The sequence below is a fragment of the Suricata suricatta genome, chromosome 1, assembly GCF_006229205.1.
Source record: "Suricata suricatta isolate VVHF042 chromosome 1, meerkat_22Aug2017_6uvM2_HiC, whole genome shotgun sequence".
Taxonomy (NCBI): Eukaryota; Metazoa; Chordata; class Mammalia; order Carnivora; family Herpestidae; genus Suricata; species Suricata suricatta.
Genome location: NC_043700.1, coordinates 177,024,532 through 177,040,596, shown reverse-complemented (window position 1 = coordinate 177,040,596; position 16,065 = coordinate 177,024,532). Strand labels below are relative to the sequence as shown.

Sequence of the window (16,065 nt, the reverse complement as noted above, 5' to 3'; positions counted from 1 at the left end):
CCCAAGTGCCCCGAACTTGGTTCTTGAATGCCGCAAGCTCCGTGGGGCAGGGACTGCTACCAGTCAGTGGCAGTTTTCTGAAACACCCTTTGCTTGCTCCCTCGTGCTCCACTCTTTCTCCATCAGCCAGGTCAGATTCTGCCACTTCTTTGCTCAGAACACTCTAATGGCTTTCCATCTCACTCAGAATGGGGTCCAAAGGCCTCCCTGTGGCCCACAAGACCCTACTTGATCTGGTCTCTACATCCCATTCACTACTCTTCTGCTCATTCAAAGCTAGCCTGGTCTTCTTGTTATTCCCGGTACATGTCAAAAATGCTTTCGCTGCTTGCTGCTTCCTCCTTCTGGAATGCTCAGATTATATATTCTCAAGATTTGCTCCCTTTTTCTTATAAATCTTGTCTCAAATGTCACTTTATCCATGAGGCCTGCCTTGATTCTACATAAAACAGCATCTTCTGACAATCTTGATTCTTACCCTGCTTTCTTTTTCTTTGTATCATCCACCACCACCTGATATATACATGTCTGTCCTTGTTTAATGACCAGCCCCTCCCAGACACATTCTCTACTTGGGTCATCGCTATACCCCTCCCGCCAGAGCAGTGCTTGATACTTGGTAGCTCTTGGTAAACATTTGTTGACTTAATAAGTGAATGTCTGATGAATTAATTAGGATGCATAGGTAAAATTAAGGCAAAACAATGAAACTCACTTTGATGTTTCAGTCGACTGGTTTTAACTAAATGCAAATTTCAAATTCCCAGCTGAAAAGCCAGCCCTTCTCTTAATTTTGACACAATAGTTTTGACTGTTTCCATTTTCATGGAGAGCAACCAGGTATCCGCACAAACCCTGAGAAGCCCCACAGGCATTTGGCACCATGTGTTCATTTCTTCTTTGCCAGAGGGAAACCTTTTTGCGTTCCACATTTCCACTTCCAAACTCTAATGTGATGGAAGCTCTAAGACCAGACTAGGAAACTGGGAAGGTCTCTTTTTGCTCTAAATTTGTGCACCCTATGCATTTCTTTTCCTTCCATTCCACTTTGTATGCACTTTAGAGCAGACTTTGTCCCCTTTTGCCTCATCTGTATTGTTCATTTGCTTTAACTTGTAGATGAGCCTATCGTGGTACATGATATGGAAGACTGGTTTTGACTGTGTTTTTCAAATATGAGCTAATGGTGTCTGCAGAGGCTGCTAACTCAGGAATATGATTCAGGTGTGGATGATGCAGATCTTGTTCAGGTTAGGGCTCTACTTGAGGCTCCCAGCTGTCATCTGTAGAGCTCTGTGGAGTTTAGGGCTCCAAAAGCCATTAAAGATGGCCTCTCTCCCTTTAGTCAAGTACATTTACTAAGGTGATTTTACAGTTAATCTCCAAAGTACTGTTGACAGGGAACAAGGGAACAGGGCTTTTTCTATAAACATTTCTCACCAGAATTTTCAGACTCTCATCTTGGCATAGGATTTTAGTTCCACTTTTGCCTAAAATCAATACAGTTAAATTTGTCTAGGTCTGGTAAGCTTGTGTGTGTGTGTGCGTGTGCGTGTGCGTGTGCGTGTGTGTGTGTGTGTGTGTGTATTTTTTTTCTCTTTTTAATTTATGTTGGGTGGGAGAAAAAGGATTTTGTGCTTAGAGTGACAGAGTGTTTGTGTTAAGTACATTTCCAGCAAAGAAAAGAACAGAAACAAAAGCCCCTACTTGGAAGAAAGTTGGTTTAGAACTAGAATTAACCTGTCTTGAACATGATAAATGCCATACTTTTCAAAGGTTTGTTACAGAATTGATTTATTTCCGTATGCTTCTGGTGTTTTAATTTGATTGGCATAGCAAAATATTGCTATTTGATGTGGGAAAAGTTATTTTTAATACACAGGACTGTAGGTGTAAATTTTATTTGTGTTAATAATACTGAATAAACTGCATTTATGTGTTGCGTTTATTTCTGGTGACTGTTCTACTACATAATTTGATTGTCCAGTGTTCAGACATGGATTTAAATCTTTATGCAGCTGGGAATTAGCTAGTCACGTTCTATTTGCTTCTGGGTGTGAAATCAGGAAAATGACCATGCTAAAGAAAGGAAGCTATTTCAGGGTTTTCTTTTCTTTTCTTTTCTTTTTTTAAGTACAAAGTTATTTCTCCATAGAAACCTGATGATGAAGAGTAATTTAACTCTTTACCTAAGTCTATTTGAATGACAGGTCTGCACGTGTATGGTTCTGACTTCTCTATACAGCTGTTACCTACACTTAACAAAAGATGTTAAGTTTGTTTTTCTTATGTTTCCTTTAAACAAATCAACATATGATTTTTATGCTTTTAGAGATTAAATTTTAAAAGATTAAATAGAGTAATGGACTTTTACCACATTATGAAGTTATTATATCCAATATTTATCTTTAAAACTATAATTTTTAATAAAATCGCCATCAGGTACTCAAGCCATAAAATGGCTGCTGGGTTTATGTTGTTTCAATAATACCAAGCACATTACTTTCATGTATACTAAAGTGTACTTAAAATTTTGCAGGCAGTAAAATTATTTGATCAAGTTTGCACAACTTCAATAACAATTACAGTTAATTTAGGCAGAACTTCAGTTTCATTTTCAGAATGTGTCCTTTTTTTATGCTTATTTTTGAAAGAGAGAGAGAGAGAGAGAGAGAGAGAGAGAGAAGAAGTGGGGGAGGGTCAGAGAGAGAGAGAGAATCTGACAGAATCTGAAGCAGGCTCCAGGCTCTGAGCTATCATTGCAGAGCCCAATATGGGGTTCGAATCCCCTAACTGTGAGATCATGACCGGAGTAGAAGTCAGACGCTTAATCAATTGAGCCACGCAGGTGGCCCAAGTCTGTTCTACTTCTAAAAACTTTTTTTAACATTTATTTAATTTTGAGAGACAGAGAGACAGATCATGAGCAGGGACACACAGAATCAGAAGCAGGCTCCAGGCTCTGAGCTAGCTGTTAGCACAGAGCTGGACACGGGGCTCAAACCCACGAACTGTGAGATCATGACCTGAACCGAAGTCGGATGCTTAGCCAATTGAACCACCCAGGTGCCCCTTTCTACTTCTTAGGCTAGCTGTTGCCCAGCTCTAGGGGAGTTAAGACCATGAAGCCTTTAGTATTCATCTACTTTAACTTTGTGGTGAAGTCCTCATAAAATAAACAACTATGATTCATGAGTATTGTAAGTTTTTGCCTTAGCTTATTTTATTACTATTTTGCCCTATGGGTGTTTGACTGTATGTATGTCTAATTTGACACTAAATCATGAATAGAGATTAAATTCATTGGAAGCCTTCAATCCTGAAGTATTAAGTATTCACGGGTAGTACATACCAATATTCATTCCAGCTGATTTTCATCAGGAATGACAATTTACTCAATGACATCAATAATAAACAAATATCTATTTAATCTTTGGATGGTACTGGGGAGTATGAAGCTACAAGAAACATTTCTTCAAGGAGCAGGAAATTGAGGGGCACCTGGGTGGCTCAGCTTGTTAAGCATCTGGCTTTGGGTCAGGTCATAATCTCATAGTTCGTGGGTTTGAGCCTCACGCTGGGCTTTGTGCTGACAACCCGGAGCCTAGAGCTGCTTTAGATTCTGTGTCTCCCTCTCTCTCTGCCCCCTCTCTGCTTGTGCTCTCTTTCTCTCCTCTCTCTCTCTCAAACATAAATAAACATAAAAAAGTGTTTTAAAGGAGCATGAAATCGAATTGAGGAGATAATTAATGCTTAGGTATATGAAAAGTCACTCAGTGATATAGTAATGCAAACTAATAATAAAGTATATCTTAATTGCCACATTAAGAGTATAGCAAACATCACAGATACCCTGTGTAAATGTATTTACTCAAACTTGAGCAATGAAACCTTGGTAAATTTATACTGCTTCCTGTCATTTTTATATATTACATTCTTTGGAATAAGGTGGTTTGTTCACATAAACAAGCAAGGGAAGTGAACAATACCATATAAAATTTATTGAATAGTTCATATGTGCTGGGCACCGTTGTATTACCTCATCTGAGCCCCCCAAATCCCATGAAATCAGCCCTATAATCTTCATTTCACAGATGAGGAAACTGAGGCCAGTGTAACTTGCTGATGGCCACATAGGCAGTAAGTACCAGAGCTGGGATTTGAAAGTAGGCAGCCCAGGCTTAGAGCCTGTGGCTGCACCACTAAGTCATTCTGCCTCTCCAGGATCCCTGATTCAGGGGTGTGCCAGAGAGAGGAATCTGGCCATGGAGAGCTAGCTTCTCCCTGCAAATTTACTTTTACAGGGCTCCAATTAGTACGCAGAAAGAGCTCATTTACTAAACAGGCTCTGAGTAATTGGCTAATGGGCTTTTGGTGAGTAGGTCCTCCGGAGGGCTGTTTCCACAGCCTGATGCACTGGGCAGTCAAGCCCGAGGTTGTTTATCCCGCTCCAGGACAGCATAGCCCAGCACACATGATGCTGCTAGAAAATGGCTCCCTATTGAAAACTCAAACTGGATCAACAGAGCCTGGCTCTAGCTTTCAGAAGTCAACACTAGCAGCCCAGTAAGGAGGTCCTGGATATCCTTGCCTGTAAACTCAAAGAATTGGAGTTGGGGGGAAATAGTTCTCATCTTTAACATGTGGGTTAAAACAATGAGGACCTGGGTCTGGATTTTCCTCTAAGCCACAGGCTCTGAAAGAAACAGGATGTCTGGTGAAGAAGACAAGTCATGAACTGATGGCTGTGGGGTTCTGTTTGCCGTGGCGCTTGGATCTGCCCCACAGGGGAAATGGCAACAGATATATATCACAGCTGATGCAGCTTATAGCTGGCACCTCTTTGTGTCCCGTTTGCTTCTGCGAAGTGGAGATAACAATACCTACTGCATGTGGTTGTGGTGAGGAGTCAGTGGGTTGATAAATACAACGTTCTGAGAAGAGAACCTGGGTATCCAACACGCATTAGCTACCATCCTTATTATTCTGCTACTGTTATTACGTGCGTCACGCTATATAGTGGCAAATGTCTCCAAGTCTCTAAAATTGGACTTAAAAAGAGTTCAAGTTCTAGTTCTTCCCTCTACTACTTGGGGGAGCTTGAATAAGTCACTTGACCTCTCTGCTCAGGGATCCCATTTGAGATGAGGATAGCTAACCTCATAGGGTTGTTTAAAGGAGAAATAAAATCCTATCTGTCAATTTCATTTATAAACTGTAAAGTTCCTTGTTAATTATCATGAATTCCCCAAACCTGATCGTTGTATTGAATTCTCTTTCTGGTTAACCCAGTGGACACAGCTATAAAAATGGGAGCCATAACTTTGTCGTAGTTAGTTTGCTGTAGGATGATTCTTCTTAATACCTCTAGTATTTGGTTCCTCCTTCTTATCCCACTGCAGTTTTCTTAAATATTAGGCTATGGTGGCCTCCTAACTGGCCTCCCTGACTCCTGTCTCTAGTCTGCTGGAAGAAGGATTGTTAACGTGCAGATTCAGTCTTCTTATTCCTCTACCTAAAACTCCCTAGGTTTCTCATTGCCTTCAGCATCAAATTCCAGTTTATTAGCATGGCAAGCAAAGTCTTGAGTGGCATGACTTTTAACACACTTTTTACACACTTTCCAGGATTACTGTTACCCATTTGCCTTTTTCAATGTCTTGTGTCACATCACGTTAGATGCCATTGCCAGAACATGTCCTTGTCTTTGACTTGTGCTTTCTGGCCTTTGCTTCTCAGTATCTCCTACTGGCCCTTCACGATTATTCTAGCATTATCTACACTAAAGAAGGTCTGATGTCTCCCTTTCCCAATATCTTCACTGAGTCAGGAGTTTCACTTCTGTGCCCCCATGATACCCAGTGTTTGTCCTGATTGCATTGTTTCATAACTACTCCTTTATGTATCTTTTTTAAAAATTTTTTTTAATGTTTTATTTATTTTTGAGACAGAGAGAGACAGAGCTTGAGGGAGGAGGGGCAGAGAGAGAGGGAGACACAGAATCAGAAGCAGGCTCCAGGCTCTGAGCTGTCGGCACAGAGCCCAAAGGGGGGCTCAAACCCACAGACCGTGAGATCATGACCTGAGCCGAAGCCGGACGCTCAACCGACTGAGCCACCCAGGCACCCCGTGTGTCTTTTTACTTTACAAGACAGAGGAACTCTTTGGGATTTTCATCTCATCCTACTTGTTTCTATATTTTCAGTGGCTTGGAGAAAAATGTGGATTGAATTAAAAAATAAATATATTAAATAAAAATAAGATGATGTAGTTGTCCTTCCAGAATCATTTCCAAGTTGTTAATCCACTCTACTCTACAAGAGGCTTACAAAGGAGACTGTAGTTGAATTGTATTATCTCATTCATGAGCCTGGGCAAATAATACAGCATCCCCAAGACCCATTTTTCTCCGCTTTAAGATGAGAGTAAAAAGAGTACCTACTTTGTTGTTGTAAAGGGGAAATGAAAGATGCATATAAAACTCTTAAAACAGTACTTGATATCCAATAAACACCCAGTAAATGTAAATTACTGCTGTCTTATTAGCTTCAAAATAGGAGTAAATTCACCCCATTTGTCATTGAAGAAAGTTGTTTGTGGAGATGGCTAATGAAAAGTTGGGTGGGAGAGGTGGTCTGTAGCTTTGTTTGGAACTCAGTGAACAGTAGCTCATAAAAGAGTGTATTTATTAAAATTCAAACAAAACCAGTATTTATCAATAATAGCAATGGAATTCAGAGAATATAGAGTTCTACCATAAGCCAGAGAAAAGCAAAAATATCTTGATTCCATTTTCTCTGTGAGTGATAGTTTTCTCTGCCTATACTCATAGTAAAATAAAAGGTTTTTAATCCTCTCTCTCCCTTCCTGCTGACACCTCTTAGGAATATTTTTGTCTTTTTAATACTCAAACCATAAAAGATTAACTGATATATGACAGACAGGGAGGTCAAATAAAAAGAGACTTTGGTTGGACCTGCACCTGTCAGTGACATGATCAGTGTCAGGTACCTGTCCAAAATTCCTTCAACACTTCATCTGCTATGGCCACATATACGGCTGTGATCATCAGTCTTTCAAAGCATAGGTAAAATGGAGACCAAAATGACTATTCTCTACCTCCTGAGCAGGGCATCATAAAGATGAATTAAAAAGAAGGCAAGATAGGGTCTTGGAAAGAGCATGGACTTTGGAAGCAGAGAGCTGGGTCTTCATCCTTCCTCAGTTACTGTTCTCTTGCTCACCTTGAAAACACATTCTCTGAATGTTATTTTCTTTATCCATATAATGGACATAACATCATCAGTCTTTATAAGTTTATTTATTTATTTTGAGAGAAAGAGAGAGTGAGGGTGAGCCAGCATGAGTGGGGGAGAGGCAGAGAGAGAGAGAGAGAGAGAGAGAGAGAGAGAGAGAGGGAGGGAGAATACCAAGCAGGCTCTGTGCTGTTAGCATAGAGACTAATGCAGGGCCTGATTCACAAACTGCAAGACCATAACCTGAGCTTAAATCAAGAGTCAGACACTTAGCTGACTGAGCCACCCAGGTAATCCAACAGCATCAGTCTTTAAGGTTATTGTGAGCAATGTGGTTTTTAGCAATAAATCATAACGGTCCGTTTTTCTGTGTGCCTGGGCAGTATCAGGTGCCATCTCTGGTAATCCTCTGCTGTTCTCCTTGAGTCTAAAACGCCTTGAAAGATAACGCCCTGGCTACATATTGTGAATCATTACTGAGCGCCTGGAGATAAAAGCAGTTTGGGGACACTGTTGATTGTAGGAAGTACGTGTTTCTCTGCCTACTTCCATCCCTTCCTCTCTCCCTCCCTTCCCTTTCTCCTCCTTTTCTCCCATCTCCTCTCTCCCTCTCTGCTTCCTTTCCCTTTTTTCTCTCTTTCCCTCTCTCCCTTCCTTCCTCTTTTTAATGCCCTGAGTACACTTGTCAAATAACAACCTCTGGTAAAACAAACAAACAAAAGCTCATCTTCTTGCATATTACTAATGGCATCATTGGTACGTTTAGGGGAGAAACAGTTACTTTTTTCATGTCTCTAAGTCTGCATGTAATCTCACAGTCAAAGTCTTTGTCTCAACTACCATTATTGGTCTTATGTTCTTCATTTTGAAGGCCGAGTATGATATAATCCTTTTATGATATGATGCAAGACTGTGGATTCAAGGGGAATAAGACAGGATCAGTAAGACCCAGTCACTCCATCACACTATAATGATGAAGCTAAGCCAACTTATGTAAAATTCACGTGTTAATCCTAAAATAAACCACTGTTCACTGTTTTGGGGTAGAGAAATAGAAGAGGTCTGCATTTCACATAGACTCTTAGTTTGGAGAGAACTCGAGAAGGATTCTAGTGCCAATAGGCCTGTAATGGTCATCTATTTTAAACCCATCACAGGATCACATGAACAGTCTCAGAGACACACACCTTCTTAATGCATTAGCTGATTAGAGGCAAGGATGGAAACAGAACTCATGGCCTCAAACTCTATCACACTGCTTGTGGCCTTGGGACAGGCCATTAAAATTCACCTGGGCAGGGTTCCAACATGGATATGGCTTATACCTTCTCTTACTTAACTACCTAGTGAATTATTACCTTTCAGGTTTTGATTCCAATGCCTAATTCCCTGGAAAGCTGTACCTGAACTTCCCAGGAGAGTTAAGTCTCCCCATTTTTGTCCCTGTAGTGTCTTTTTGTATTTTCAAATCAGTTTTTCTTGAGTCTTACCAGTGAGACCATCAACTCCTGAAGGCAGAAACTATATGCTATTTATCTCTGAATCACTACACCTAGCCTGGCACATAATTGCTACTCAGTGAGTATTTGTTGAGTGAATAATGAACAAACTGTGCTTCTCAAATACTTGGACCAGATGTGGAGTCACAGAGCACATTAGTGACGGGAAACTGTTCATACCCCCTCTACCCCCTCCATTGCTGATAAATGAAGCCCACCTAAATTCATGTCAAATGCTCTCCTGTCTTTGCAGAGGTGCATGATTGAACGGCTGCTTTTCCTTTCAGGCAGACTGGAAGGTTCTGTATGCAATAATGTTGGAGTCCCTAAAATTTAGGAGGAGAGATATTCCATGCCCTCATGCTAAGGTCTATAAGGGATTTTGTTTTCTGAATAAGTATTGATCGCAGCTTACAAAATACTGCAAACCTATATAATTAAAAAGAATGAGACCAGTCATTGCTGGGCAGTGCATAGCTAAGTGTAAGAGAAGACAAATTCTTCAGGTGCCTGAGATTTTATAATTGTACTTGCTTGGGAAGCTTATTAAAGCTTTGCAGGTGCAATGTTTCATCACAGAGTAGTGAACCTTTGAAAGATATGCATAATAAACAGAGTTTGAAATATGTTTTTATTCCAGGCCATATGGTCCTGTCTGGAGCTTTCCTGGATCTTTGGGTCAGTTCATTGTTGAAAGATGGGCTTGCAAGGATCCACCTCTCAGAGCAGCTGTCAGAGCCCTATCAGAATGAATCTGCTTTTGCATGATTATTTATTTTATGTGGCTCTCTGAAACGAGCCCAGCCTTGCTCAGTGGCTGAAATGTGCTGAGCAAAGTCTCTTCCCTGAACAGCTTGTGGCCACATCACTGAGCAGTGTCCTTCATTGTCCTTAAAACACAGACTAGCGAGACTTGTACAATAGTCCAGGACAGGCAGTCTGGGTGAGGTGTACCCACCTGGGCTTGAACTTGCTGCCAACAAGATGAAAACTTACAAGGTAGCATTTTAAAGAGATGCCAATGCTCTTTCTTCTCAACTCTCTACTATTCACTTTCCTGTATCTCTTGACTCTAGGCCTTTACAGCGGCCATTGTATGCAAGCACTAGAAGTGTTTTTGTGGTATTATTGTGGTGAGGATAATGCTAACACTTGCTTTCTTTCTTTTTGTCAGTAGAAAAGGGTGGCATTGACTCCACTGAAAAATGGCTTTTTAAGGGGCATTTAATATAATTCATTCAACATTTATTATATATGTATAGAAATTCCAGTAACATGAGGCAAGAGACATGGTGCTTGTGATCACAGGAAAATATTCCAGGATACAAAATGAGCAGTGAGTTGATCAAATTGGAAGAAGTCATTTCTTTCTCTTTATTTGGACAAGATGAATTTGGAGTTGATTTTTGTTATCATGGCCAAGAAAATAATCTTGCCTTCTTGAGAAGTACATTTTATCTAATCTTATATTGGTAACATTGTATTCCGTATTCTATGTCCAATTTGTAGCCCTTCATTCATTTAAGCAATATTCATTAAACACCTATCCTTCTCACTAGGATAAGATCTGTGTGCTTAATGCCCTCATGGAGCTTAGACCCAGGGAGTTGAAGACAGAAAATGAACAAATAGTTAATTCCATGTCTCATTCATGTTGTAAAAGGGAAGTTAAGGGTGTTTAGTGAGTGCACAAATCAGACAAACTATGTGGGAGCTTTTCTTTCTTATTTGGCTGCTTGACCTTGAGGGTAACTCTCCATCAGATTTTCCCTTCCTCTATGAGAATCACTCTGCCTAAAACAATAACTTGCACATAGTAGGTGCTTAATGAAGTATTTTGTGGACATAAGGGAATAATGAAAGAAAGAAGCTAAGTAGAAAGTGTTAGTATTAATTATATGCTCAGAATTTGATTTGACAAATCATAGTTCTAAATCAGTTTTAGAGCAAAACTACACATTTGTTAAGTGCTCATATGCAGTTATACAACTTTTATTCACCCATAGTGCTTATTTTCTCACTTACTGAGCCATAGAACTTACCCTTTTACCTGTGTATAGGAAGGTAGGCCTCTGATATTTCTATCTGGGGCACCAGCTACTTCCTTTAAGGGCTATTATTACATGGCTGTAGTTATTAGAGATGGGCTATTTCTATATACAAGTAGATCAATATGCTTATGGACTGAAAACATGATAGCTGTTCCCAAGGGTGTACCTCAGGCCTGTAGGTAAGGTTGTATGATGAGGGATGTTTTCTCTTGGGGCTCTACGCTGGTTCCCTAGGGGATTTCTGGAACCAAGAGCCACCATTCAAGCTTATACTGTGTCCAGGAGAGTGGAATGACATTGCTCAAAAGGATCTCCCAGAGTTCTCAAGAAGGGTAAGCACTCCAGAGGACTATCCCAGACATGCAACCAAGGGCCAAATAAAGCATTCTTTGAGAAATACTGGGAGTCAGAGGTGAAGTGTGGTGGCAGCAGCTGAGACAGTGGACAAGCTTTTGGGGGAATGTCAGAGAGTAAGAAGCCAATGGAAAATGATGAGGAATCTCAGGTGTGAATGGGTGGAGACTTGGAATCACCCAGTTGGGACTGGAAGCAGAAGTTGGTTTCCATGGAATAGGGGTAGCCAGCAGTGTAGTAACAGGGATTCAGGTGTTGGGTGTGGATTTGGAATCAATACCCGCTGAAGTCTTGATTACTAAGCCTGAAGATGCAATGATTCTAATATCCATATGGTAATAGTGAGACCGGAGTCTTACTAAGATCACATTAAGATGACTCCTTTCCCCCCTGCTTCCTTCCTTCCTTTCTTCTATCCTTACTTCTTCTCTTCCTTCCTTCTCTCCTCTCTTTCTTCCATAACTCCTTCCATCCCTCTCTTCTTCATTCCTTCAACAGGTGTTTATTTAACATCCACTCTGTGCTAAGTACTATGCTCAGGATTGGGAATACTGAAGACAGTACACAGATGTCCCTGTTTCTCACAAGATTTTCAGTCTTCCAGGGAAGATAGACACTAAAAAATAAGAAAATACATGACTAAGACATTTCCACTTATTGAAAGGGTCACAAAGAAAATAGTAGTACAGGATGGTATGAGAGAGAATGGGTTGGTTGGGAATAAAACTTTAAATTGGGCCATCAGAAAAGATAGCTTATGGAGATGAATTTAGATTAAGATTTGTGGGCAATAACGAGCCATAAAGTGGGGACCTGGAGGAATGATCCTGGTAGAAGAAAGTCAGGAGTGGAGTCATAAAGTGGAGAAAAGCTCAGCACATTTCAAGAAGAGAAAGAAGCCCAGTATGTCTGGAGAATGGAGGTGGAAAACAGCAAGGAAAAGGCAGAGGAGAGCCAGGCAGAGGCCAGATCATACAGAGCCTTAAAGGTCATAAAAGGATGTCAGGTTTTGCACTAGGATAGGAAATCATTGAGTGAAGGAGTTTCACAGGAAAGCACATAAGCTAAATTGGTTTTTCAGAGATTTACACTTTATGGCTACATTGTTTGAAAGGGTTGTGGCATTTGACCAGTGAGAAAGCTACTGTGGCCATTTCGGGGGATAGAGAGGTGGATGGAAGCAGAGCCAGTTAGACTGGCAATGGCAGAGAACATGGCAAAGGGAGAATGCAGCATGATGTCTACGAGCTTGGTATGAAGAATTTGCTAGGATTAGAAAAGCTGGCAGAAGGGGCAGCTTTGGGGAATGGGTTAAAAACCAAGAGTTCAATTTTATACGTGTTAAATTTTATTTATTTAAACATTTTAATTTTAAAATTTGAAAATGAAAACACATAAAACCAAAATTTATCATTTTTACCATTTTCAGCTTACAGGTTAATGGTGTTGAGTACTTTCATGTACTCACCTCCATCCACCTCTAGAACTTTTTCATCTTCCCTGAACCAAAGCTGTGCTCATTAAACAGTAACTCCTCATTGTTTCCTCCCCTCCATTTCTAGTAACTACTGTCCTACTTTGCCTCTGAATTCTAGTACCTCACACAAGTGGAATCATACAATATGTGACTTCTTTGTTTGACTTACTTCACTAAGCAAAATGTCTTCAAGTTTCATCTATATTGTAAAATGTACCAAAACTTTATACTTTTTTTTTTTAAATACCAGGTAATAGTCCATTGTATGTATATACTACATTTTATTTATCCATTCATCCAGTGATGGACATTTGGGTTGTTTCCATCTTTTGGCTCTTGTGAATAATGCTGCCTTCAACATTAGTATACAAATATACGTGTTAATTTTAAATGTCATTTTGACTGAGAGGAGAGAGGTCAATTATTCAATTATATAGAGACTTTGAAGGTAAGGGAGATACCAGAGATGGAAGTATAAATTTTGGAGTCATCATATGCTATTTGACCTAAACTGGGTCATGGTACCCAATTCTCTTCAGAAGTTTAGTGAGCTAGGGTGAACCACATGGCATAGTTGTTTGCCCAGAGACAAGTTAGAGTTCTTCTAAAGCCCAGAGTTAAGACAAGCTGAAAAGGCCACAATTTTTCCTAAATTCATCTTAGGATCTCTAAACTTATCTTCTAACAGAATGAAAACCAACAACACTGTATCACACCCTAGGAAATAGAACCAGAGCAACAGATAACAGGAGAGGGTGCATTTTTCTTCCGCCTCTTACCCTCCCCCCCTCCCAACCCTGCCTCTGTCCTTGGCCTGAGCAAGTCAAGAAGCTCTGAGCCTATTGTTAAAAAGGAAAAAGAGAGACTTTGGACAAAGTATGCACCTTGGCAAAGTGTGCTCCAAGGGGAAAGAAGCCATGCCCTCTTACCACTCTGACTTCAAGAGTGCATGGGACACCTGGGTGGCTTAGTCAGTTTAGCATCAACTTTGGTTCAGGTCATGATCTCAGTTCATGGGTTCAAGCCCCATGTCAGACTCTGTGCTGACAGCTCAAAACCTGGAGCCTGCTTCAGATTCTGTGTCTCTCTCTTCTCTCTGCTCCTCCCCCACTCATGCTCTGTCCTTCTCCCTCTCTCTCTCTCTCTCTCAAAAATAAATAAATATTAAAAAATTTAAAAACAAAAGAGTGCATGAAAGGGAGACCCCTACCTATGCAGGTCAGAACTTCATAACCCAATCCCCTTTAAAACTATCATCCCAGAAAAATCTGGATCAATTACTGTCCTCTAAATTGAGTGCTACTCTTTCTCACTGGGGATAGTTTTTTGGTTTTGATCCTGAATTTTTCCTGGAGTGCTATAAAGGGATTCTGAAGGGGTGGAGAAGACTTGAGAATTTTCTCTACACTATAAGTACTAGATTTTTGCTCTTACAGGATAGATGTGGCAGGTGCTTCTCCACCTTCACCCACTTTATGCTTTTCACATTGTCTGGCTATATGCTTCCCATAGTAGCTTTGACCTTTGCATATCACCCACAGTCTTAGGTTTACAATCTTTCCATGTTATTATTATGGAAGGATTGTGGGCTTTGGAATCAAGATAGCCTTAGTGTTCATTTCCAAAATCTCCCATCTTAGCTTTGTAACTTTGGTCCAATTACATTATCAGAAAGTGTCATCTATGGTTGTATCAGAATATTTCTGGCCCTCTACCTCAATTTTCCTTCATCTTATTTTTAAGTGTTGGAATACCATAAGGCTTGCACTGATGTCTCTAAATTGTGTTCAACAGCCATGGTTTCAATTACCATCTCTACATGATGACTCCAAAATTTACATTTCCATCTCTAACTCTATGCTGAGCCATTTTAACTCTTCATTTCGAGATCAAAAAGAGAAGCCTCAAGTCATCGTAACCAAAGCTTGATTCATTAACTTCTCTGCCTTTCCTCCAAAACTTGTCTATACCCAAAATTCCCTAACTTCAATGTTATCCATTAAATTGTGTTATCTTTGCTGCCTTATCTCCTTCACCACTGATCTCCAGTGAATTGTTCAATCCAGTTGATTTTCTCTGAATATCTATTTAATCCATCTGATTTTCTCTTCTTTTCACTTACACCACCACAGACCAAGCTCCCACCATCTCCCTCATGATTTATTACAATCACGCCTAAAGACTCTCTTGGATTCCATTCTTGCTGCACTCAAATTTATTCTCCACAGAGGTCATGGTAATCTTCTAAAAATGCAAATTAGCTAAAGTCACTCCCTTGCTTAAACTCACTCAATGACTTTTAATGTGGTTGGGATAAAGATCAAAATCCTTAAAATCTTTATAAGGACCTGCCTGTCCCCTGCCTTATGGCTCTTTCTCCACAGTTCTTTTTTTTTTTTTTTCAGCTTTTTTGAGATATAATTAAAATATAACATTGTATAAGTTTAAGGCATACAATGCATTCATTTGATACATTTATATATTGTAAAATAATTCCCATTGTAGCATTAGCTAACACCCTCCATTATTTCCCATAACCATTTCTTTTGTGTGGTGAGACCATTTAGAATCTACTCCCTTAGCAACTTTCAAGCCCACAATACAGTATAATTATCAAACTATTAACTACAAATACCATACATATCCTTAAAAACTATTCATCTTCTAACTAAAAGTTTGTACCCTGTGAACAACCTCTCCCCATATCCCTCTGTCCCAGCCCTTGGTAACCACCATTCCACCCTCTGTTTCTATGAATTCTTGATAAGTCTTTTTGATCCATTGAACTACCTTCTTGGAGTTCCTTAGATGTGCGGTGAACTTTCCCATGTCTGATCTTTCACATATGTGGTTCGTTTTTCTTGGATTTTTCTTGTCCTTGTTCATCTAGTGAAGTGGGCATCTGTCACATTTTCGGGGTGCCTAACACTTGTTGAACACTCTTGCTACCTTTGAGGAATGCCCAGATTTAAGAGTTTTGTCTAACCAAGGTGGAGAATGACATTCCTCAGATGTTGTGGGAACCAGGGCTCACACATGTGACCTAGTCCCACCAACCAGACTTATCCACGCAAGAATATGATCTGCAAGCAGACAGCTTATGGAAGGCAGAAGCTACTGTGCTGGTGAGAGTAGTAGCAGAGGCGTCTAGCTCCTGAGCACGACAATGGTTATAAGGTCCGGCTTCTGGTGCAGAAGTAGTGGCCACCACGCTTGCAGGAAAGTGGGGTCTTGGCAGCAACATGTGCTGCAGGACTTAGTGCCCATTGGGTCATTGGCAGTTAAGGAAGTTTCTTCCATCCACCAGTTCTGTGTTGTCCTTTGGGCCCTGGTTCTGCAAGTTTCATTTGAGCCTACTTCTCCAGCTTGACCCTTTTACGCTTCATTTGTCAAGGTCAGTTTTTGTTACTTACAACTAAGAGAAAACC

At 40.3% G+C, this 16,065-nt stretch overlaps 1 protein-coding gene across 1 annotated transcript in view; it reads left to right on the top strand.

Moving 5' to 3' along the window:
• LOC115285890 (cytosolic beta-glucosidase) overlaps positions 1-16,065 on the top strand; it is a 110,865-nt gene that overhangs the window by 85,635 nt on the left and 9,165 nt on the right. The window lies entirely within an intron of this gene.